The following is a 24,008-nucleotide window of genomic DNA, read 5'->3' on the forward strand; positions in this document are numbered from 1 at the left end:
CTCTCACAGAAGGTAGTAGATGTCCTATTTACATAGTACACCATTCCCCCCAAAGTTGTTTTATGACCAAAATATTCCCACTGATACAAATTATTAAGGGAAGAAAGGTCAAAATTTAGTGATGTTTCATTCAGTAATTAATGTAAGACAAAGGAATTTTTTTTCCAAATCACTTAATTTCTTTGGTGTGGTGGGGTTTTTTGGTTTTTTTTTTTGGTTTTTGTTTTTTTTGGTTTTTGTTTTTTTCGCTTCAGGAAACTGAAGAGGAGAAAGAAAAATGTTCATGGTACACTCGACTTTATTTAATTTTTAAAGCACAAAGTAATGAGGAAGAGGTCTTACTGCATGTCCTATAATTGTCTTCTGCAGCTCTGCTCAGACATTTTCCCCCAGGACCACCACTAGCATACATGTGGGGGAGGAAACTGCCGAGCCTAATGCAAAGCCATATTCATCACCAACACTCATGGTGCTACATGCCACACCACCACTCCGAGCCCCGCGCTGAAACTGCACCACCCTTCCTAGAAGTCAGCCCTGCGATGCACGGAGACCTCACGTCTGCATGGCTCCACTAATTCTCATTAATTTTTCTGAAAATGCAGGACAGCTGTGACTCAGCAAAATTTCTTATTTCTGAGGGACAGCCTTCGTCTCCCCTAGCAACTTCTCTCTAGCTTTCCAGATTCTTGTCCTTTGAGCTATACCTTGCCAGAGAGTTAGAAGGTTCAATACCAGAATCGTCTAATTTTTTACTTAAGAATATTGGCAAGTGTGAGTTTAAACATGAAGTCTCTACACGGAAAAAATTCACTTTGAGGTTGAAATGAAACATTCAAAAATCTCAAAAAGGTTCACCCTCAAAACCAACAAATGCCTAAATAAGGATGATGAGACAGCCCTATAAAAGCTATTTAAAAAATAAAAATATATGGTTGAGATGTAATAGCTGGTTATTATAGGCCTATTAATAGCATCGAACAAGCTATTAATAGGGGTTAAATGTTGGTGTTAAAATATATTGGGGGACATGTTGGGAAATCAGAATATAGATCGGGTAGTAAATAATCTCAGAGTACAACAATTCTGTTACATTGCTAAGTTAATTGCATGATCGACACATAATACATCTCTTTTAATGCACCAAAGAAAACTCGCAGTGTGAGTACAGGGTGGGTGGTAGTTGAAGCGTATAGGCGCGGGGGCGCCTGGCTGGTGCAGTCAGGTAAGCCTCTGACTCCTGGTTCCAGCTCAGCTCCTGATCCCAGGGTTGTGGGATTGAGCCCTGAGTCAGGCTCCATGCTCAGCGCTGAGTCTGCTTAAGACTCTCTCTCCCACTGCCCTTCTTGCCCCCTCTAAAATAAATAAGTCTCTTTAAAAAAAAAAATTAAGCATATTGGCACATATATAGTTGGAGTCTGGATCCTAGCTCTCCATTCCGTTCACTGAACTTGAAAACTTATCTATAAAGTGGGAATAGCAATGGTGACCAACTCATAGGGCCATTGTTGTAAGAACTAAATGAAAGAATCATTTAGCACATAGTGCCTGATAGTAGTAAGCACTCGATATATGCTTTCATTTTAACTCTTGACAGACTTTTATAGATTACTCACTTAGGGAAAAGGTATTCTGGTATAAATGGTCAGCAGAGATCTAATATATTCCTTTCTCTCTACATTTCCCAATTTAGTTTCTTTAAAAGGGAAAAGGAGCTTAAGATGACTTTCAGAGTCACTGCATGAGGACACATAAATATGGCAAATTCTGTTATCCAAGGCAATAAGAAAAAGGGGTGCTTTTTAAATCCAATACTCTAATTAACACACAGTTGATACTTTCCAAGGAATTGAAATATTGTATGCACTCAGTACAAAACTGCACTAACCACTACTTAATCTCATTCTTTTTTGTCGGTTTTTTTTTTTTTTACATTTCAAAAAATAATTCATGGACTTTATTAAAATTTAAATATTTTGCTCTTTGGAAAATACCATTAAGAAAAGAAAAAGGCAAGCCACAGATTGGGAGAAAATATTTGCAATGCACACCTCTGACAAAGGAGTTGTGTCTAGAATGTAAAGAACTCTCACACTGCAGTAATAAGAAGACAACCTGATTTTTTTTAAATGGGCAACATATTTCAACAAGTGCCTCCTAAAATAATATATACAAATAGCCAAAAGGTTATGAAAAGATTCTCCACACCATTCATCACCAGGAAAATAGAAATTAAAGTGATAATGATGTACCATGGTTTATCCAATACAATGGCTCTACTTAGAAAGACTAACAAGTCAAATATTGAGACAAATGTAGAGTAGCTGGAACTTTCCTATACTACTGGTAGGACTGTAAAATGGTACAAACTACTTTGGAAAACAGTTTAGGCAGTTTCTTAAAAAGCTCATACCCAACAGAAATAAAAATATATGTCTACACAAAGACTTGTACACAAATGTTCATAGCAACTCTATTCATAATAGCCCCGAATTGGAAAGAATCCACATTTTCCTCAGCAGTTGAATAAACAAATTGCGGTATACCCATACAATGGACTAGTACTCAGCAATACACCGGAATGAACTACTGATGCAGGCAAGTGTGTGGAAGAATTTCAAATACATGTGAAGTGGAAGAAGCCAGACTCAAAGAAGCACATACTATCTAATTCCACTCACATGAAGTGATAGAAAATGTAAGTTACTCTATAGTAACAGAAAGCAGAACAACTGTTGCCTGGGGCCAGGAGGGGAGGTGACTGGAAAGGGGCATGAGGAATTGTTGAGGTGATGGAAACACTGTATATCTTAACTGTGGTATCAGTTACATGGGTGGACACTTTTGTCAAAACTCAGGGAACTGTACACTCTAATGGCTTCAGTTCATTGTATTAAACTATATTTCAATTAAGTTAATTTTTAGGGGCACCTGGGTGGCTCAGTTGTTAAGCATCTGCCTTCGGCTCAGGGCGTGATCCCGAAGTCCTGGGATCGAGCCCCATATCGGGCTCCTCCGCGGGAAGCCTGCTTCTTCCTCTCCCACTTCCCCTGCTTGTGTTCCCTCTCTCACTGGCTCTCTCTCTCTGTCAAATAAATAAATAAAATAAAATCTTAAAAAAAAATTAATTTTTAAAAGAAGCACTAATATAATGTATCTTTAAAAAATAATCAGAGGAGCACCTGGATGGTGCAGTTGGTTAAGCATCTGACTCTTGGTTTCGGCTCAGGTTGTGATCTCCGCGTCATGAAATCAGGACTGTGCCAGGCTCTATGCTCAGTGTGGAGTCAGCTTGAGATTCTCTCTCCCTCTCTCTCTGCCCCTCCTGCTTGCTCTCTCTCTCTCTCTCTCTCTGTCTAAAATAAATAAATAAATCTTAAAAAAAATAATCAGAGCACTGCTAAAATATCATTGCAGAGCTAGTTATAATAGCAAAGAATAGGAAGCAACCTAAGTATTCACTAAGAGATATATAGTAAAATCGATTACAATCATGGGGTGCCTGGGTGGCTCAGTTGGTTAAGCATCTAGGTTCAGCTCAGTTCATGATCCCAGCGTCCTGGGATTGAGCCCGACGTTGGGCTCCCTGCTCAGTGGGGGTCTGCTTCTCCAACTCTTCCTCTGTGCATTCGCTCTCTCTCAAGTAAATAAATAAGAAAATCAATTATGATGATTCTGTACTACTACTTAATGCGGTGTAGCCATTAAAAAGATTGAAGGGGCGCCTGGGTGGCTCAGTCAGTTTAGCATCTGACTCTTGATTTCAGCTCAGGTCATGATGTCAGGGTCGTGAGATCAAGCCCCACCCCAGGTTCTGCACTGGGTGTGCAGACTGCTTGGGATTCCCCTCCCTCCCCCTCTAAAAAAATATTGAAGTAGTTCTATGTTTAATATAGTTGTTTATGACATATAAAATAAGAAGGTAGGTTACTCAACAGTATGCACAATATGCTCTTATTTGCATAAATATATTCTATATACATGTGTATATTCATATGCATAAAATTTCCAAGGGACCTATACTAGTCTATTGAGTGTTTATCTGGGGGATTAACCATGGGGTGAGACATTTACAAAGGGGTTTTCCACTTTCCCATTTTTCAATGTGGAATCTTTACAATAAGCCAGTTTTATATGCATCATCAGCAGAAACAGTAGTGATATTTCCATCCGGAAAAATAAAAGGCAGCTGGAGATGGCCAGGAACCTTCCAGGCATCATTAGAAACACCAATCATTTTGTCCTCTCCAAGTGGGGAAATGCTGAATAATGGGGATTTCTAACTAGATACCAGTAAGCATGGCTTTACTGTATGTTGGGAAGGAAAACATTCTGTTCCATTCTTCCATTAACCAGCTGAAGAAAGTGTGTCAATTGAATTTGTGGAAGGGAAAACATGATTCTCAAACATGGCAAGGTGGGAGGCTTGCATCCTAATCACTTCAACTATCTTCCCAAGAGAATCGGTCAACATCTTCTAGTCTGGGCAACAAACTGAGAGCACCTGGCTCTGCCACCCCTTATGACGATACTCTCTGAGGGTAAAACCGATAAAGATCAGAGCACTACAGCACAGCTTTCTTTGCAGATCCTTGGAATCTTCTTGAAGAAATGAAAATTTTGACAACCCTAAATGCTCAGACGAAACATCCAAGATTCCCCTTACATAACAGGCAACGTCAGGGCAATCCCAAGAAATACAGCTCAGCGCAGCATTGTTCTCGGAAGAGACTTTCAAAATACTGTCGTCTACATGTGTCTTCTCGACTCTGCAATTAAATATTCACTTACTGCTTCCCATAGTTCCCCAAGTCTAGACACTATAATTATCATGACAATTTCTCCAATGTCCTAATTAACAGAGAACAGAAAGCCCTGGGAGAAGAAAACAAGGACCCCAGGACTTCGATTCAGCAGTCAGATCTGCCAATGCCAATGAAGGAATTAGCCAAATATAGAGGAGAATGATTCATCTCTTTCCTCACTCCCCTATCTCCCCTTGTTTGCCCTTCCTGTATGCTGCTCAAAGGAACATATCCAAACTTCGCTTCCACTTTTCCTGCTTCCCTATTTAATCTTCCTGCCCCAGGAGGCCCTGCACTGGCCCATCTCAGCCAGCAGAATTCAGTAGACATTCCAGCTTGCAGTGTTTTGGAAAGCTTGGTGTTTATGAATAATTTGAATGTTTCCTATATGCTTCAGTACATTTTTATGTGAGCACCTGAACGTGAGCAACTTGAGCCTACGTGAACGGGGCCTAGGTTTCCAATCCAGCACAGGATGGCTGTTCAAGAAGGATCCTGGCTGGCGGTTCTCCCTACCTTCCCTCCTGTGCTTTAAGGAGGGATCCAGTGAGCTCAGCAAGTAAAGCCACTGGACTTGGCAGGAACACGCACTCATTCAGCTACCTTGGCAGTGAGTCAGGGAGTTCCAGGGGTGCCCAGATGCAGCTCTGGCCAAGGTTGGGGCCGCTTTTCATACAAAGGGCTGGATACTTACTGGCACTACAGGATGTTTGGTTATGAGCCCAAATTCCCCAGTTCTGTGGGCTGAACCTTGCAGCCCTTCTCGGGAACTCACACCCAATATCATATGACTTCTGCCTATTCACTGTCACCTCTCTCTTTTCAGCTCGGATATTTTAATTTCCTGTTTACTCTATTTCTGGTATTTAAAGAAATTTGGAGAGGTCAGTGGCAAAAAGGGGACCATCAGGGGGTGCCTGGCGGGCTCAGTCAGTGAAATGTGTGACTCTTGATCTCAGAGTTGTGGGCCCCATGTTGGGTATAGAAATGACTTAAAAATATTTTTTTAAAAAGGGAGGGGGGAGCTTAAATAAAGGAGAAGAGAGGCTTTGAAGAGATAGAAGAGGGTTCTCTAAGGGTGCCTGAGTGGCTCAGTTAAGCATCTGCCTTCGGCTCAGGTCATGATCTCAGGGTCCTGGGATCGAACCCCATGTCAGGCTCTCTGATCAGCCTAATTCTTCCTCTCCCCCTGCCGGATGCTCCCCCTGCTTGTGCTCTCTCTGTTTCCCAAATAAACAAATTTAAAAATCTTTTAAAAAAAGAGGGCTCTCGGGGCGCCTGGGTGGCACAGCGGTTAAGCGTCTGCCTTCGGCTCAGGGCGTGATCCCGGCGTTATGGGATCGAGCCCCACATCAGGCTCCTCCGCTATGAGCCTGCTTCTTCCTCTCCCACTCCCCCTGCTTGTGTTCCCTCTCTCGCTGGCTGTCTCTATCTCTGTCTAATAAATAAATAAAATCTTAAAAAAAATAAATGAATAAATAAATAATTTTAAAAAAAAGAGGGCTCTCTATTCTCTGTCAATCGTTTTACACACACACACACACACACACACACACACACACACACGTGTGCATGTGCACTTACAAACACACATATACCAAGCACCCAGAGCCGTGTGAGACCCTGAGGACCAGGACTGTGGCTAGCTACCCCTGAACACCTCTTAACTCAGGGCAGCAGGGCACTCCTGATGACCCCAACCTCCCCACGCTCCCCACTCCTTGCATGCTTCCTGTCACTGTTCTCTTTACAGATGAACCGTTAGCCTTTCTAAGAAGCCAAAATGGGTCACAATGGCTCTTTCTGATAATAATGTCATGAGTATAATATTTAACAATTTACCAAGCCCTTCCACCTATATGCTATCCCGTTCAAGCTTCACCATAATCCTGTGAAACAGGTTTCATTATTATTCCCTATTTACAGAAAAGGAAATCTGAGTGCAAATCTAGCCCAGCAAAGTAGGCATGTGATGGCACTGGGACTTGGTCTAAATGCAAGTCCCAGAGACTGTGATATCTGCCGCTTGCTTCTGGCATACACTGCCCTGCCCCCAGCCCCCCAGATCAGGAAAGTCAGATTGGGCTGATGCCTGTGCATCAGTGATCACTGAGGGGACTAGAGGTGGCCACTGGCCTGAGGCGGCCTGTCCATCAGCCGGCTAATGGCCCAAGAAGATGCCTTGGGCCAAGAGCACTACCCAAAGGGACAATGTGATTAAGCAAAGTCATTTGGACTAGCTCTTTCTGGCATTTGGATTGAAGAATTGGCCCATTAATACATAGAGAAAAAGAGAGCAGACATATCTTAGAAGAAAGGCAGAGAGATCACAAGAGGGGGAAGGTCCATACGGTGAGAGAGACAAAGGGAAGAGCCAGGCCCTTGCACTGCCCTGACCCCTGATCAGCTTTCTGGTTCCAGTTCTCTATCTGCAATAAATTCTCTTTCCTAGATGGGCTCGGTATTTCTCTGCTTCTTGAAACCAAAAGAAGCCTTCCACTTTCCACCTTGTAGTGTTGCTTGCCTACTATCCCAAAGCAGTGGGATACCTGACAGGTACCCAAAAGGAGGGGGGGTGGGGCAAATGGGTCTTTCAAATCCCACTGTGAGAGGTGGATGGTCTTTTTTCCAGATTCTCTGCTGTTCTGCTTTCCCTCTGCCCACAGGGCAATGATCTGGCCAAGTCAATCAACACAGTTCACTGCAATGTCTCCAGTTCAACTGGTAAGCAGACAACACAACACAACACACCACTGAATCCAGGTGGCTGGTCTGGTTCTTTGAAGATCAACTTCACAAAGATCAAAACTTCTGAATCAGAGAAAGTAATCTATGATAAGGTAAACATGTAGTTTTGATTTACAACTCTGAGACTGTGTTCCAAGGAGAAAGATTCTTACAAACAAAAGGGCACATTTTTTTTCAGTAAGAAAATACTTTAGAAATTATACTGCAGAGCAATGTGATTGCCTTAGAAAATCTGTCTTGTAAATACCTCCCTGTAACTAAAAGATGTAATATTTGGAGGCAGGGAGATGTCTGGAGGAATTTTCTACCTCAAGGAAAGACTTCCCTCAGGAGAATATATTTCCAGTCATCTAGATCTTACAAAAGGGAAGATAATCTGATAGACTACCCAAAACTAGTCTTTGTACTCTTGCCTTTCTTTCTTTCTCTTCAATTTTTCCTTTTCTATTTCTTCTTCAGTGGTAATTTTTTTTAAAGTTAACATGCATCATTTTTATTGTGTTTAGACTTTAGGGAGGCGCCACTCCCTGACTACTTTGTGCCTGTTTTAACACGAAACTTAGCACTAGAATATAAGTGCCCCAGGGGTTAAATCAGGGCACTTCAAAAGGCAGCTGGCTCTGCTGACCGGAGTACAATTGTCTAAACGATATGATTCAGCTTGTGTTTGTGGTAATACCTACAACATCCCAACCAGGTATATCCTGATGTGAACCAGACTGTAGAAAACTTCTACAATCTTTCAAAACTAAGGTAAAAATGTTCAAGCCCCTGTTTGTGGTTACCAGGGAGACAGGGCAATGGGTAAATCAGTTAGGGATGTGTTTAGTAGCAAATAAGAACAACGGGCGGGGGGGGGGACACCTAAAACACTGGAGAATGAAAGACTCAGTAGCCTATCAAGCAGTTAAGTCAGGGTATAAGCAGGGCTGACATAAGCCACAAGAGAACCAGGCCCTTTCTGCAACATCCTTAGCAAGTGGCTTTCCTCCCTGTGATCACAGGATGGCTGTTGTGCTTCCAGTTCACACGCTTAGATTCAAGGCAAGAAGAAGAAAAGAGGCATGAATGAGGACAAAGGAAAAAACAAGTGCCAGGTGAATCTGTCCTTTTAAAAAAGTTCTTCCCTTGGGGCATCCCTGGGTGGCTCAGTCAGTTAAGCACCTGACCCTTGATCTCAGCTCAGGTCTTGATCTCAGGATCAGGAGTTCAAGCCCCACACTGGGCTCCACACTGGGTGAGGAGCCAACTTAAAAAAAAAAAAATTCTTCCCTTGGGGCGCCTGGCTGGCTCAGCCAGTGGAGCATGCATGCGACTCTTGATCTTAGGGTTGTAAGCTCAAGGCCCATGTTGGGGAGAGTACTTAAAAACAAAATCTTTATGGAAAAGAAAAAAATAATAAAAAATAATGAAGAAGTTCTTCCTGAAAGCTTACGCAGTAATTTTTGTTTATTGGCTGGAACTGGGCCATATGACCAACCATTCCAGCAAGGGAATCTGGGTAAATAAATGTTTGTTTTCTGCCTTGTATAGCAGAGGGCAATAGGAAAAAGGCTTTCTGTAGGTCAACCCCAATGTCTGCCACAAAAGGTATAGTAGAGGAAAGGAAGTGCCCTAAAGTCACCCACCGAGATGGGAATTTCAACTAGGCTTACCCTCTAAGGTGAATGTCCCTTTTAAGACTGAAAATAGTTCTCCGGTTAGCGCCCAGTGTTCTATCTGAACGACTTGTGTATGACCAGGCAGACAAAAGATGCCGTCTCAGAAGGTCTACAGGGAGAAAGGTACTGTGTGAATCGGAGATGGTCTGACTGAAGAAAGTTTGCACACCTCTGCTTGGCTAACTGCTACCTGATTCTTCAAGTTCCAGTAAGTATAGCAATTCCTCCAGAAGGCCTACCTTGATTTCTTATACTGAGTGATATGCTTCGCTAAATGGCCCCAGATAACCTTGAAGTCATGTCTCTTAACATCTCTCTCTCTCTCTCGTTTGTAAGGCTTGTTTGATGTCTTCTTTTCCCACTAGCCATGGAAGTTCTAAGAGGATAGAGTCCATATCTGTCATGTTCATTGATAATTCCCAAGCACTTAGCACATCTAGCATATAATAGATGCTCGGTAAATTTTTATTGCATGGAATTAAACTGTCTGGCTCTCCCACTAATATGTTGTGCTCCTCTGTAAGTTATCACATTTATAATGATATAGTTATTTGTGTGATTATTTAAGTAAACTCTATCCCTAACATGGGGCTCGAACTCATAACCCTGAGATCAAGAATCACATGCTCTACCAACTGAGCCAGGCAGCCACCCCATGTGATTATTTGTTTAAAATCTGTTTGCCCACTAACCTATTAGCCCTATGAGAAGAAGGAGTAAGTGAGTTTGATTCACTGATATATCTCCAGCATCTTTCATATTGCCTGGTGTACAGGTATGGGTATATTTGTTCCATAAAAACTTGTTGAATGAATGAATGAATCAATGAATACTTTAGTTAAGATGTGCAACTTCTCTGACCCTCAGTTTCCTAATCTGTAATAACTACTCATAAGTTACTATGATGATTAAGTACCTGGCATATATAGAACCCAAAAATATTAATTCCTTTTCTCCCCATTGTGAACCCATAGCCTGAATCTCCAGGGTTTGCCCTGAGGATGAAAAAAGGAGAACATGGAATTCAAGGAACTTATCTGGGATTTGGCTCCAGGAACTTAAATCTGCAAGAAGTCTGTGATGGGAGGAAGAGGGCGTGTAAGTCTGTTAGGACTGCCTATCAGATTGTGTGTCTTAAAGAGAGAAATTTGTTTCCTTCTAGTTCTATAGACTAGAAGTCCAAGATCAAGGTTTCAGCAGCACTGGTTTCTTCTGAGGGTTCTCTCCTTGGCTTGTAGCCGGCTGCCTTCTCTCTGTGTCTTCATGTGGTCTTCTCTCTGTGCATGTCTGTGTCCTAACCTCCTCTTCTTATAAGGACACCTGTCACATTGGATTAAGGTCCATCCCAATGATGTCATTTAACCTTAATTACCACTTCAAGGACCCTATCTACAAATACAGTCACATTCTGAGTGCTAGGGGTTAGGGCTTCAACATATGAAAACTCAGGGAGAACACAGTTCAGCCCACAACCGGGAGCAATGGAAAATCTACAACTACTCTTCTCTCAATTCTAAAAATATCTCATACACAATCCTCCGGTGGAGGTAAATAAGTTTTAAAATGCAGGAAACCTTAACCTTAAGACAAATTGCTTCATGAAGCGGAATGCTTTCCGACTAACCGTGTGCCGTCAGTGACACAGGTGAGAGAGGAGGTGCAAGAACGAGAAATAAGTAATTTCACTCGCAAGTTGCTACTGGGAAGGGCAAAGGTATGTAGGCCAAGGGATAAGGATAAATACAATTCATGAGACATTTACTATGTGTCATGCTAAGAATGAGTGACATTAGTCCATTTCTTCTATATATCCCTAACAATAACACAATGCAGCAGATTTATTATCATTACCCTCATTTTACCATGAAGGAAGCGTAAACACAGGATGATTAGGTCAGAGCAAGGTCCAAATCAAAGTTGGTCTGAGGCCAGAGCCCACACTGTCACTGTCTGGGGACAGTTTTCAACATGAGGACATAGAGAGCACAAGAATAGGAGTGCCAAAAAGAGGTAAGAGGGCAGCAAAACCAAACTTCTCCTGCTCTATGATTCTCCAAGAATAAAAATTATAATTGTGTGCATTAATTTGGCCAGGTGTGCTGGAGGCTGCCATACTAGGAATATAGATGCCAAATGCCCTGGGATTTACCCTCCCACCCCAACACACCAGCCCAGTTTTGGAGGTGGGACTCTTATCTATGCAGGAAGGGCTGGACTCAGCCCTGGGTGTTACCCATTCTGGACAGCCTGTGGAAACAGATCCTGTTCTTAAACTCCTCCATGACTCAGGGCTTTCTCTAGGGCATGGTTCTCCACCCCACCAGATCGAATACTCCTTTCTTACAACAAATCTTTTGTAACCCTTCCTTTGCCTTCATGGAATTAAATTCTTAGATAAGATAACCTACCCACACATAATTTCAGGGGGAAAAAATAATAACACTATCTAGGGTGACCAACAGTCCTGGTTTACTTGGAACTGCAGAACTTTCTGGGACACTGGGTTTTCAGCACTAATTCTTAATTATAATATATAAGAGAAATAAAGTAATTAAAAATAAATTAACATGCATCAGAAGCCTTTGCTTGGGCCATGTTCCATTAGAATACCCACTGAATAGTCATTGCTTACACTTGCTTACAATGAATGAGTTAAGAAATAAGAGAATGCTTTTTATGCATCTCTGTTAACAGAAATGTTGGATTCTCATTCTTAGAAAGGTTTAATTTTAATTTCATTGAAAAGTGTCAGATCTCCTGTTACCTTATTTGCACGTGACAGTTACAAATGCAGCCTGATACAGTTGTATCATTCTGGTGACTCAAATCCCATGAGTAGCATTGTGGTGGGTATTGCGATTTTCTGAAATGGTGAGCATTTCTTGATAAAATTCCAAATAAATTAAGTAGGATCTTCCCTTTGTTCGTTGGTGATTGAATTCCTAAATGCTTCTCCCACACCAACCAATTCTCCAGCACCACCTGGTTATCCTGCCCTTTCATTCCATTCTGACACTAACTGGAGTTAGCACAGACCTCCTAGGTGAAGGGCTCAGTCCCACAACATCCCTCCCCTCCTGGAGATGCTAATCACCGATAGTAAGTGCCCAGGTTATCCATACTTCTGTCTGAGTTGGCTCCAAATCAGAGGTTCACCAAGAACCCCTCCTTGGATTAGATAATTTTCCAGAACAGCTCACAGAACTCAGAGAAACACTCCCTTATGTTTACTAGTTTATTATATAGTTAAGGACATGATAAAGGGTATCGATGAACAGCCAGATAAAGAAATGGGAAGGGAGTGGAGTTTCCATGTGCTTTCAGGACACACAACTCTACACAGTACCTCCATGTGTTAATCAACGTGGAAGCTCTCTGAATCTGTATTTGGGGGGTATTCACGTAGGCTTCAGCACATGGGCATGATTAATCATTAACTCAATCTCCAGGCCTTCTCCCCTTCCCAGAAGTCAGGGAATGTAGCTGAGAGTCCCAAGCTTCTAATCGTGTGTGACCAGCCCCCATCCTAAAGCTATCCAGAAACCCACCAAGAGTCACCTCATTAGAACAAAAGGCACTCCTATCACCTGAGAAATCCCAAGGAATTTGGGAGTTCTGTATGAGAAACCAACGTCAAAGTTCAAATATTAGAACCAAAGATGTTCCTAGTGCTTTTAACACTTAGAAAATTACAAAGGTTTTATGAGCTCTGTGCAAGGAACAGGGGGCTGAGACAGATGATAGATAGATGATAAATAGATAGATAGATGATAGATAGATAGATAGATGATAGAGATAATTTTACATTTCATTTATGTGTATAAAATGGGATTAGAACCTAGGTTTGAAGATTATAAACAGGTTTTTCACCTACATGAACCTTGATCTGGTGTTATATTTGAGAATCACGTGTGTTGAGGGACAATTCTCTGTTGTATGGGACATCTTACTTATCGAAACATGTCTCTCCTCCCTGGTCCCTGCCTACTAAGTGCTAGTAGAGCTCAGTCATAAATTTCCAAATTGCCCCAATTAAGACCCACTTCTCTAGGATGCCATCATAGAGGTGAGGGAACCCCAAGTGCTAACAGAACGAATGATCTACCTGGAGACTTGAGAGAATAGCTACCTTGCAGGGATTATAATTAATTAAAATGAGATACAATATGGAAGTGCACAGCACAATGCCTGGTCCATAATAACCACTCAACAAATGGTAATCATCCCAACTTTATCAGATTTCTTCAACAACCCAAACCTACTCCAGTCTGAGAGCCTTAGAATTTCTACTCCCTCTGCCTGGAATTCTCTTTCCCAGTCTGGCTCCTAATCATTTACATCTTAGCTCAGAAGGTCCCTTATCAGAGAACCTTTCATAGCTACTTATCTAAAGTAATAAACTTCATCCCTTCTCATAGCCTATCACATGACCTTGTTTATTTCATTCACAGCGATGGTCATGGTCTGAAATTACCAAGTTCATTTGTCCACCTGTTTATTGACTCTTTATTCCCAGGGGACTTGTCTGTCTCACTCACTGGTCTGTCACCAGCCTCTAGAGGTGGGCCAGGTACAGAATAAGGCCCCCAGTAAACACTGACTTGAGTGACTAGTGTGATTCTTAAACCAACATAGATGTGGCTTCAACTTAAAACTGATCTAGTTGAACAGATCTTAGAATGAGAAGGCTGCTTGTAAGCTCTTCCAATCTAGCCTCTGGAGGAAGGAGAACCCTTCATAGCATGGACAAGTTAAGAGCAGACCACAATAAATCAATCACCAAGCAGCTGAGCATAAGAGTTGGGTAAATAACTGCTCACATACTTAGCCTCAAATACCCAGGAACATGATGTCTTTTCATTCCCCAGAGGGATCTGAGCAACTTATTTACAAAGAAGTGAAATAGGAGTAGAGCTGGAGCGAAGGGCTAAGAAGGTGGTTACCTAGTCCATGGCGGTGCAAAGAAGTGTTAAAAAGACTGCCAGGAAAATGCAGAGGCCAGAAATGTCCATCTGGAGGACCAGTCAAGCACCCAAGCCTGCCTTAAAGCCAGGAGCTATGGAGACCTTGTCTACCATAGACTTTGAGAAGCCCCTAGAGAACTCAAATTTATGAATAAATACATACGGGGCACTTTCTATATGCAAATCAAAGGATGGGAATTAAATAACCATTTCTAGCTGATCTTGTTCCTGGATTTTTCTCTGAGGAGATTGGAGGGCCCTGTTTTTCCTGATGATTGGATCCCTGGATCTTTGCAGACTCTGGGTTACCAAAGGGCTACCGCTTGAGAGAAAAGTCTAATCGAACAGGCTGCAGAGTGTCTTAATCCTCTCCAACTTTGTTTTTCTTTCCCCCCCATAAGGATTTAGATGCAGAGAATATCATTGTGGGAATAGGCACAGGAAAGAGCAAGAAGTTCAGCATCAGATGGACACAGGTTTGAAAACCACCAACCAATGATTATTAACAAAGACCCTAGGTAATTTACATAACTTGCCTGCGCTTCAGTTTCCCCATTTTAAAATGAAGTTAATAATACTTCGGCTACAGGCTCATGGACGGACTAAGTAAAATTGCCATGTATATAAAATGTTTAGCACACCTTTTGGAGGCTGCATGCCAAGTATTTACTTCCTCACCCTTAAGTGGGAGGGTGACAATTACTTCCAAGTGGGGGAACATGATGAGGGTTTATGTAGAAAATAGCGAAGCAGAGACAGGAAGGAGGATATAAGTGACTAACAGGAAGAGTCACAGTTGAGTTATCAAGTGGGCTAAAATTACCTCGGTTCATAATCGGTAGTAAGGGGCCCCAGTACAGCTCAGTGACTCGGCCTGGGTTTTATATTCAGAAAACCTGGCTTCTTGTCCCAGCTCTGCTGCTTGCCAGTGAGCCGGCACAAGGCACTTCACTTCTCAGGCTCTTACAGGTAAAATGGCATTAATAATCTCTGGCTTATTGTGAAAATATACTGAGATATAGGACGGAAGTCACCTGGCTCCCAGCGAGACTCTTATACTCGTAGTAGCTGTCCTTAACCAGCGGAGAGCTGCTGAGCCAGTGTCTGAACAGGCAGGACCAATGAACTTGAACTTCATTTATTTATTAGCATTTCAGCCAGGATAGGCCAGATTATGCTGTGGTTAGAAGTAACCCTAAAATTTCAGTGACTTAAATATGAAGTTTCTTTCTTTCTTTCTTTCTTTTTAAGTAGACTCCACACCCAACATAAGGCTCAAACTCATGACCCTGAGATCAAGAGTCACACGCTCTACGGACTGAGCCTGCCAGGCACCCTGACGATTTTTCTTTTCTTTTCTTTTCTTTTCTTTTCTTTTCTTTTCTTTTCTTTTCTTTTCTTTCTTTAAGACTTTATTTATTTGTCAGAGAGAGAAAATAAGAGCGAGAGCAAGAGAGAACACAAGCTGGGGGACTGGCAGGCAGAGAGAGAAGCAGACTCTCCACTGAGCCGGGAGCCCAATGCGGAACTCGATCCCAGGACCCTGGGATCATGACCCGAGCAGAAGGCAGACGCTTAATGACTGAGCCATCCAGGCATCCCTGAAGATTTTCTTTCTTTCTTTCTTTCTCTTTCTTTCTTTCTGTCTGCCTTCCTTCCTTCCTTTCTTTCTTTTTTAAAGATTTTATTTATTTATTTATTTGACAGAGAGAGAGAGACAGCAAGAGAGGGAACACAAACAGGGGAAGTGGGAGAGGGAGAACCAGGCTTCCCACTGAGCAGGGAGCCCAACTCGGGACTCAATCCCAGGACCCTGGGATCATGACCTGAGCTGAAGGCAGACACTAAACGACTGAGCCACCCAGGCGTCCCTGAAGATTATTTCTTACTCACCCTATTTTCTAGCATGGTCAGGTGGGGGTTCTCCTCCACACCATTGTCATCTTCACTCCAGGCCCCAGGCTGACAAAGCAGCCACTAGCAGGAACATTACTGGTTGCCATGACAAGAAAAAGATAAGACAGGGAAGCATCCTGACTTTCAAAGTTTCCACTCACACTTCACTGGCCAAAGCAAGGCACATGGTGATACCTTCAAGTGGGTGGGAAAGTACAACCCACCATATGTCAGGAAGGAAAGGGAACAAGAATATTTGTGAACAGCCTTAATGACTACTGTAGTTAGGGAGCAAAGACTTCAGAACGATTTAATTATCTCTTTTCCCAGAGAAAGACTTGCCATGAATTAGCTTGTCGAGAATTGGCACGTTACCAAGGATATGTTTTTCTTTTCTTGATGAAAATAAATTATTAGCAAATAATCTTGCTGAGTTGTTGCACTTTTTGCAATATTTTTGGTTGCTATGCCCACTGCTGGGGTTAACTACACTAATTTCTGAAGTCTTCTTTATTGTAGTCAAGAAGATGGCCTTTTAGTCACCCATGGATCTCTTCGTCTCTCCCGTGTAGTAAAGGGGTAGCTCCTTTATGTTCTTTCTAATCACATTTGAAACCCCAAATTTCTGACAGCATCAAAAACATTGAACACTCTGTCAGAAACCATGGATTTGACATGACCTATGTTTGTATGTGTATTTCCCACTAAGAGTTGGTTCTCTTGAGACCCAGAAGTGTGAGAAACTCATGCTTCCCTCCCACTTGGTAACACGCAGGTGTTTCTCAGATCCTTCTTCTCTAGGAAGTCTTCCTAAAACACAGGAGGTGTCTGGGTTCTCTACTGCTGTATAACCAATGACCCCAATACTTAGTGGTGTAGAAGAACAATAAACATTCATATTTCCCACAATTTTTGTGAGTCATAAATTCTGATGCAGCAGAGCTGGAAGTTTGGAATCGAGTTCTGCTGGGAAGTTGGAGTTAAGATGTCAGCCAGGGCTTATTCCAAGGCTAAAGGTCTGCTTCCAAGACTGAGCCAAAGCTCCACTTGCAAGTGACTTCCAAGACTCAGATGGCTGGAAAGCTGGTGTTGGCTGTTGACAGGAGGTCCCAATTCTTCCCTGTACATGGCCTCTCCACAAAGCTGTTTGGGGTCCCTTCCCCTCAGTAAGTGAGCCAAGAGAGGCAAAGACTGAAGCTGCAATATTTTTTTATGACTGAAACTCAAACTCACACACTGTCACTTCCACATACAGGGTAACATGGGAGGGCATTACACGGTGTGACTACAGGAGGCAAGGATTATCGGATGCTGTCTTGGAGGCTGGCTATCACAGGAAGTAACGCAAGAATTCTTTTAATTCACTTGACGTTTACTCCAAATATAAAAATAAAAATTACAAGATAAGTTCTATGAAGGCTAAGACTTTTTTCTGTTTGTTGTCCTTACCCCTTTGGACATGATCTAACATAAGAGGTTCTCAATAAATGTTGGTGTAATGAGTAGGTAAGACAAAAAATCAGGAAAACTTTTGCTTAAAGTCTCTCAGTAAAACATCATAAGTACTATATTTTTTTGGTTTCAAGGAAGGCAGACCTTATCACAATGTAGATACCAAATAAACACTGAGAAAATAAGACCTACCAACTCCAAGTTGGTCCAAACTCATCAACTTTTAGAAGCATGAGTTCATCAGGAAGGCAATGTAGCACTTCTAATAGACTTGAAGGTAAAATCAGGAGAAGTCAGATGAGAACCAGTCTTTTAACCCCCTGGGCCTCAGTCTCCCTACTTACAATAGCAGAAGTTTGGACCAAATGATATCAAAGGCACTTCCAGCATGAACATTCTGACATTACTTGACCTCAATTTAAATTTCACTATACATTTAAAGCTAGGCCTATAAGAAACTATTTCTGATCAACTTTATTGATCAGATAGTTCTTCCATATGTGCGTGGTTTGAGGCTAAAATGTGTACATAGGTCTGGGTTTGCTTAAGGTTTGCAGGGTCAATTATTAAGTCTATTTGTATAAAAATTTCAGAAGCTTCCTGGGAAAGAATTTACTCTAATGGAAGTGAGAGTTTGGTCCAAAAACCAATCTCTTAAAAATTGGAAGGGAAAGGTGATTATAGAATCAGCCCCCTGTCTACCTAGCAAATTATCTAATTTTTTAGCATGTACTCACTCACAACCATGTACCCAAGACATGGGCCGAAATTAAAATAGATGCATTAAAATCTGCAGCAGGTTTTTCATGTATCACGTAAAGCTGAACACAGTACTCTAAGAGTGGTTGGCCCACAAAGGAAGAGAATGCAAACATTCCTTCATCTGGGGCTTTAGAAAGTTAGAATTTTATTTGGGGGTGTGTGCATTTTGTCACCTTTTGATTCACAGTGCGTTGACAATAATGAAAACTTCACATAATGTTGTAGTCACCACATCTTCACCTGGACTTCATATTAAACATCGTCTTGGTAGAATCATCCCATTGTTGTGAGTCCAGGTGTCCTCGGATCCTGCTTTCTGCTACTTAGCCGTGGTGGGGCTTCAGTTAACATCCCCAAACCCCTCCTTCTCCTCCCTCCTGTTTGATCTCTTGCTGGATTGACCATAAGCCACAGGCGTCCACTGGCATAGTTCACTCAAGTCAGCCACCACAGAGAGCAGAGTGGACAGTGGAGAATGGATCTGGAGGAACAAGGGCAGAATATTCAGCACAAGTGGTCTTTTCTGGGTCATTAATGAAAATGTAGGAACGTCCAGGACCATGAATGGAAATCTTGTGCACAGCCACTAGAAATGTTTCATTTGATATTCATCTATTAATCTGAAACACACAGTCCGTATGGTGTAATATCACAAGGAATATTCTTTTTTTGGTGTATTTTTTTAATTTTAATTTTAATTTTAAGTAGGCTCCCCATCCAGCATGGGGCTTGAACTCATGAGCCCAAGATGGAAAGTCACATGCTCCACCCACTGAGCCGGCCAGGTGTCCGTGACAAGGAATATTCTTAACACACTAATACCTCCTTCTCCAAGTACTATTTTTTTCAAGTTTTATTAAGATATAGTTAATATCATACAATTCACCAATTTAGTGTATAAATCAATGGATTTTGATCTATTCACAGTTACGCAACCACCACAACAATTTTAGAACATTTTCATCTCCCCAAAAGAAACTGCATATTTGTTATCATTCACCCTTTATTCTTCCTCCAGCACCCCCAGCCCCTGGCAACCACTAATCTCCTTTCTGTCTCTACAGATCTGCCTATTCTGGACATTTCACAAAAATAGAAGTAGACAAAATGTGGTCTTTTGGCTCCTTTCACTAAGCACACTGGTCTCCAGGCTCGTCCACGCTGCAGTATATATCAGGGCTTCATTTCTTTTTATTGCCAAATGATAGCTGTGAATGTCCATGTGCAAGGTTTTGTGTGGACATACATTTTCATTTCTCTTGGGTATACGCCCGGAGGTAGAATTGCTCTACTCCTATGGATCATATGGTAACTCTGCATTTCACCTTTTCAGGAACTGCCAGACTGCTTTCCAAAGTGGCTGCACCATTTTACATTTCTACAAGTGGTGTGCCGTGTTTCCATTTGTCCATATCCTTGCCAACGCCGGTTATTCATCATTTTCATGATAGCCATCCTCGTGTGTGTGTAGTATCTCCTTGTAGTTGGAGTTTGCATTTCTCTGATTGTTAAAGATGCCAAGCATCTCCATGTGCTTGTTTGTTGTTGGCGTATCTTCTTTAAAGATATGTCCATTTGGGGCACCTGGCTGGCTCAGTCAGAGGAGCGTGAGACTCTTGATCTCGAGGTCATGAGTTCAAGCCCCATGTTGGGTGTAGAGATTGTTTAAATAAATAAAGCTTTAAAAAAAGAAAGAAATGTCCATTCAGGTCTGCAGGCCATTTTTAAAAATTAGGTTATGTGATTTTTATTATTGAATTGTAAGTGTTCTTTACATATTTCAGATATATGTCTCTTACTGTATATATGGTTTGCAAAACTTCTCTCCCATGGTGTGGGTTGTCATTTCACTTCCTTGATGGTGTCCTTTGAAGCACAAAGGTTTTAATTTTGATGATATCCAATCTATCTTTTTTTTTTTCGTGTGCTTTTGGAGTTGTATTTTAGTGCTGTTTTGAAAGCTACTTTTTCTTAGCTTCCTGCTCAGTTTTAGAAAAATAGTTCTGATTTCCCTTTCCTGCTTTGAGTTACTTAGAATAGTAGAAGCTAATATTTACTAGGCACTTACTATGTGCCAGGTTTTTGGTAAGAGTTTGGACAGCTTAGGTAACCAGCCCAGGAACCCAGGGCTAGTAGGGATTAATCCAATCTGATTCTGGAGCCCACACTTCACTGTCCTAGTGAACGTATCTTCCTCATCTTGACATTTGTTTCATTTTCACAGGAGGAAAACAGTGTATCTGCTGTTGGTGTTGGACGAGTTACTCTGTCCATGTTCTTTGTTCCTTTCCCTTCCCTGAGGTGAGTCCTCCGCCTCACCCTTCCTAGGACTGCCAGAATCTACAAAGTGTCCAACACACACACACACTTGTCCAAAAAGGCAAAACAACACCCTCGTTCACGACACAGAATAGCAAGGCCCTGATGCCACAACCGTTGCTGCCCCTACTCTTTTCTTTGGTTGTGATAGTGTCTAGGACCTGACATCCAGGAGCAGCTCTGACACTCCTTGGAAGTGAATTCCACTCTGGGGTTGCCTTGGAACTCACACGGACAGCCCCGAAGTCTAAAACAGGCCAACTCTTAATACAATCAAGGTTCATCACGTGGAGCAATAAATGAGAGAAGCCAGTCAGAGGAGCCTCTCAGTTCTTCCTTTCATTTCACAATATTGCTGTTTAGACTTCCACTTTAGGCTTTCTAAATAAATGAGGTCAGAAGTATGTAACAGGAGGCCACAGGCTTCTTCCCCCACACCCTGCCCCCTTTCCCACTGTATCCGATTGCCTATGGAAGCCATTCGGATCTTCAGAACGTCTCTCAGACTCAGCCTTGCTCTCCTACTTCATCCTGCTTGCCACTGCACCTGTTCAGGTCCTTCTGCTTTCTTCGGTGAACTAACTGGACTCATTTCACAGTCTCTTCTTCAATCTAATTGAGTTGAAATAAATCAACCCTTCATGGTTGTCTTCCTCCGTGGCTTATGAGGTCTTTAAGGTCAGAGACCAAAAAGAATTAATTTCCCCAGAATTAAGCTTAGGGTCTGCCATCTAAAGGCATTTAATTAGCCTGGGTGGCTCAGTCGGTTAAGCGTCTGCCTTCAGCTCAGATCATGATCCCAGGGTCCTGGGATCGAGCCCCATGTTGAGCACTCTGCTCAGCAGGGAGCCTGCTTCTCCCTCTCCCTCTGTGGCTCCCCCTACTTGCACTCTCTCTCTCTAATAAATAAATAAATAAATAAAATCTTAAAAAAAGGAAAGGCCTTTAATTAGCATTTATAGAAGGAATACTCAGTACTATAATATACCCAGCACCTATAGTAACAATTAAATGTCACATGACATTTCATGGTGTTTCAGGAACCCTTCCTGCCCTGCTATGAAGTGCATGGGCTTTGTTAACATTTGAGGGGGAGACCAAGCGAAAGTAGGCATGTCATCTCACCTAATTTGGTGTGTGTGTGTGGGGGGGGTCATCTGCTGGCTGGTAAACTCCTCTTTATCTTAGTTACGGAGGAGAGTCTGGACTGTGTCCCCGTTAGACTCATCTCTACCCAAGTCCACTAAGTGATCAGGAAATTTTCTGTGTTTCCTAAACACATTGACATGCAATGTCCTGAGCCTAAACACCCCCTGAACACTGACGAAGGAGTAACCAAAAAAGTTAAGCACTGCAAAATCATTCCTAGTAGGAGAAGTAAGAGTGATATCCTGTCTTAGTAACCAGCTCGCTATGACCTTGTGGGGAAAGCTGGAGATGAGCAGCTAGAACAAGGGCTCACACTGAGCCTTCAGGACCTGTACCATACGGATGCTGCATCTCCCCAGGCCTCTGTCACCCTCCTCACATCCTCTAAGTTGCCTAGGTAACACCCCCATCGCTTTGCCACAGAAAACTGCCCCATTCCTTACAAGAGGAAGTGCTCCCAAGTTGCTGCTGTCTCTTCTTAAGTGCAAAATTGATGCCTTGGGCTTCAGCTGGATGTTTAACGAAAGACCTCCTGTGCCCAGCCCGCTGCTAGCTTTCAAGTAGGAGAAACTTGGGCTGGTCCCGCAGCGGAGCACATGGGGGGCCTCGGATGCCTCTCGTTCTTAGGCAGCGAGGGCTGCGGGCAGAAGCAAGTTTCATCGTGAATTACCTAAGGACAGATGACTCTCCGTGGTCAGTATTACTCATCTTCCAAAGATAATGCTGGCCAGTAACACAGGAGCAAAGTATTTTTCAGCCACTAATATGTTTTTCACCTGGCCCGCTGATGAAAACTTTTGGCATTATTGCAGTAAAGTAGTTTTTGTTTCCTTCCTAGATTTATTTCATCACAAAGGTCCCTTGTTAGTTGAGGATGTTTGTTTACTTCCTATGATAGAATTTGTTGATCCCCAAATCTCTCCCCAGATGGAGCGGGGGCAGGGAGGATCTCTCCTTATCCTGCCACAGCAGTAAATAAAAACTTAAAAGTTCGCCTGTAGAAGTAGCAAGATAATTGCAAAGGGAATGTTTATGGATTCAGGGCCTTGATCTATAAAGTGTCCTTAAGAAACTGACATCTTCAATTTCAAAGGAAATTGAGAGATTCCTAACCAACATGTGTCTTTTTGCCCAGGGGCTAGACTCTCAACTTGTCCCCCTCCATTTCCAGCTCACTATCTGCAAGATGAAAGGAACCAATCTAAGATTTCTAGAAGATTCTTGGAATTCAGCGTAATTCAATTACCATTAACATCTACTGAGTATCTGCTATGTGTAGTATTAGGTGGTAAAAATGCAATTTTGTACCACTCAGGTAGAGATTCCCATGGTTTCTATAACCTGCTTTGAGAAATTGTGCTAGAACAAAGGTTGACACAAACACTATTATTTCTTTTGCTTTGTCAACCTAGCAGCAAAGGAAGAAAACATTTTCCCGAAATGATTTATCCTAAAAACCCTGAGCCCTACAGGGGATTCTCATGGGATAGGTCACTGGGGTTTACGGAAAAGCATTCCAAATTCCTTCTATGCTTTCTTTCAGTAGTGACTTCACTTAACCTTGACAGTGACAAAGAAACTTCTTCAAGGAAAAATAACTTTAAAAGGAAAAAAAAAAGGGGCGCCTGGGTGGCACAGAGGTTGAGCGCCTGCCTTCGGCTCAGGGCGTGATCCCGGCGTTATGGGATCGAGCCCCACATCAGGCTCCTCTGCTGTGAGCCTGCTTCTTCCTCTCCCACTCCCCCTGCTTGTGTTCCCTCTCTCGCTGGTTGTCTCTATCTCTGTCAAATAAATAAATAAAATCTTTAAAAAAAAAAAAAAAGAAAAAAAAAGGATTTGAACAATAATTCAATCTTAAACATTCTTCTAGCAGGAAATATGAGTATATTAGTGGTACCAGAAAAATGTGTTAAAAGAGGCTCAACTGGAAAAAGAAAGCATATTTTTTTCTTAAACTCTTTCAAATGACAGAAATTATTCATGGGAACCCAAAAGGGAGCAATCTCTGAGGGTAAAACACTGCTATTTCACTGGTGGGTCTTTAGAAATACCCTAACTTTCCATCCATCCCTGTTCTAAGAAATCAACTTCCATTGGAAAATTCCAGGCTTAGGCAAAAGAATCTATTTAACTTACATTATAATGCAAAACATTTTTTGCCAGAAAACTTCCATCACCTATCAGGGTAGCTGCTTCTTCTCTCTCTCTTTTTTAAATGATACATTACCAAATGATTCTAAATTCTCAGATGC

The 24,008-nt window shown here is 42.1% G+C and overlaps 1 protein-coding gene across 1 annotated transcript in view; it reads right to left on the reverse strand.

Moving 5' to 3' along the window:
- The window catches only part of ZNF326 (zinc finger protein 326), a 64,357-nt gene extending 48,172 nt beyond the window's left edge, over window positions 1–16,185 (reverse strand). The window contains exon 1 of the mRNA XM_040627057.1: window positions 16,072–16,185. The gene's annotated coding sequence lies outside the window, so the exon portion shown is untranslated. The remainder of the gene's footprint in view (window positions 1–16,071) is intronic.
- Between the last annotated feature and the right edge of the window lie 7,823 nt (window positions 16,186–24,008).

This window comes from Ursus maritimus, unplaced genomic scaffold, assembly GCF_017311325.1.
Source record: "Ursus maritimus isolate PB19 unplaced genomic scaffold, ASM1731132v1 scaffold_12, whole genome shotgun sequence".
Classification (NCBI taxonomy): domain Eukaryota; kingdom Metazoa; phylum Chordata; class Mammalia; order Carnivora; family Ursidae; genus Ursus; species Ursus maritimus.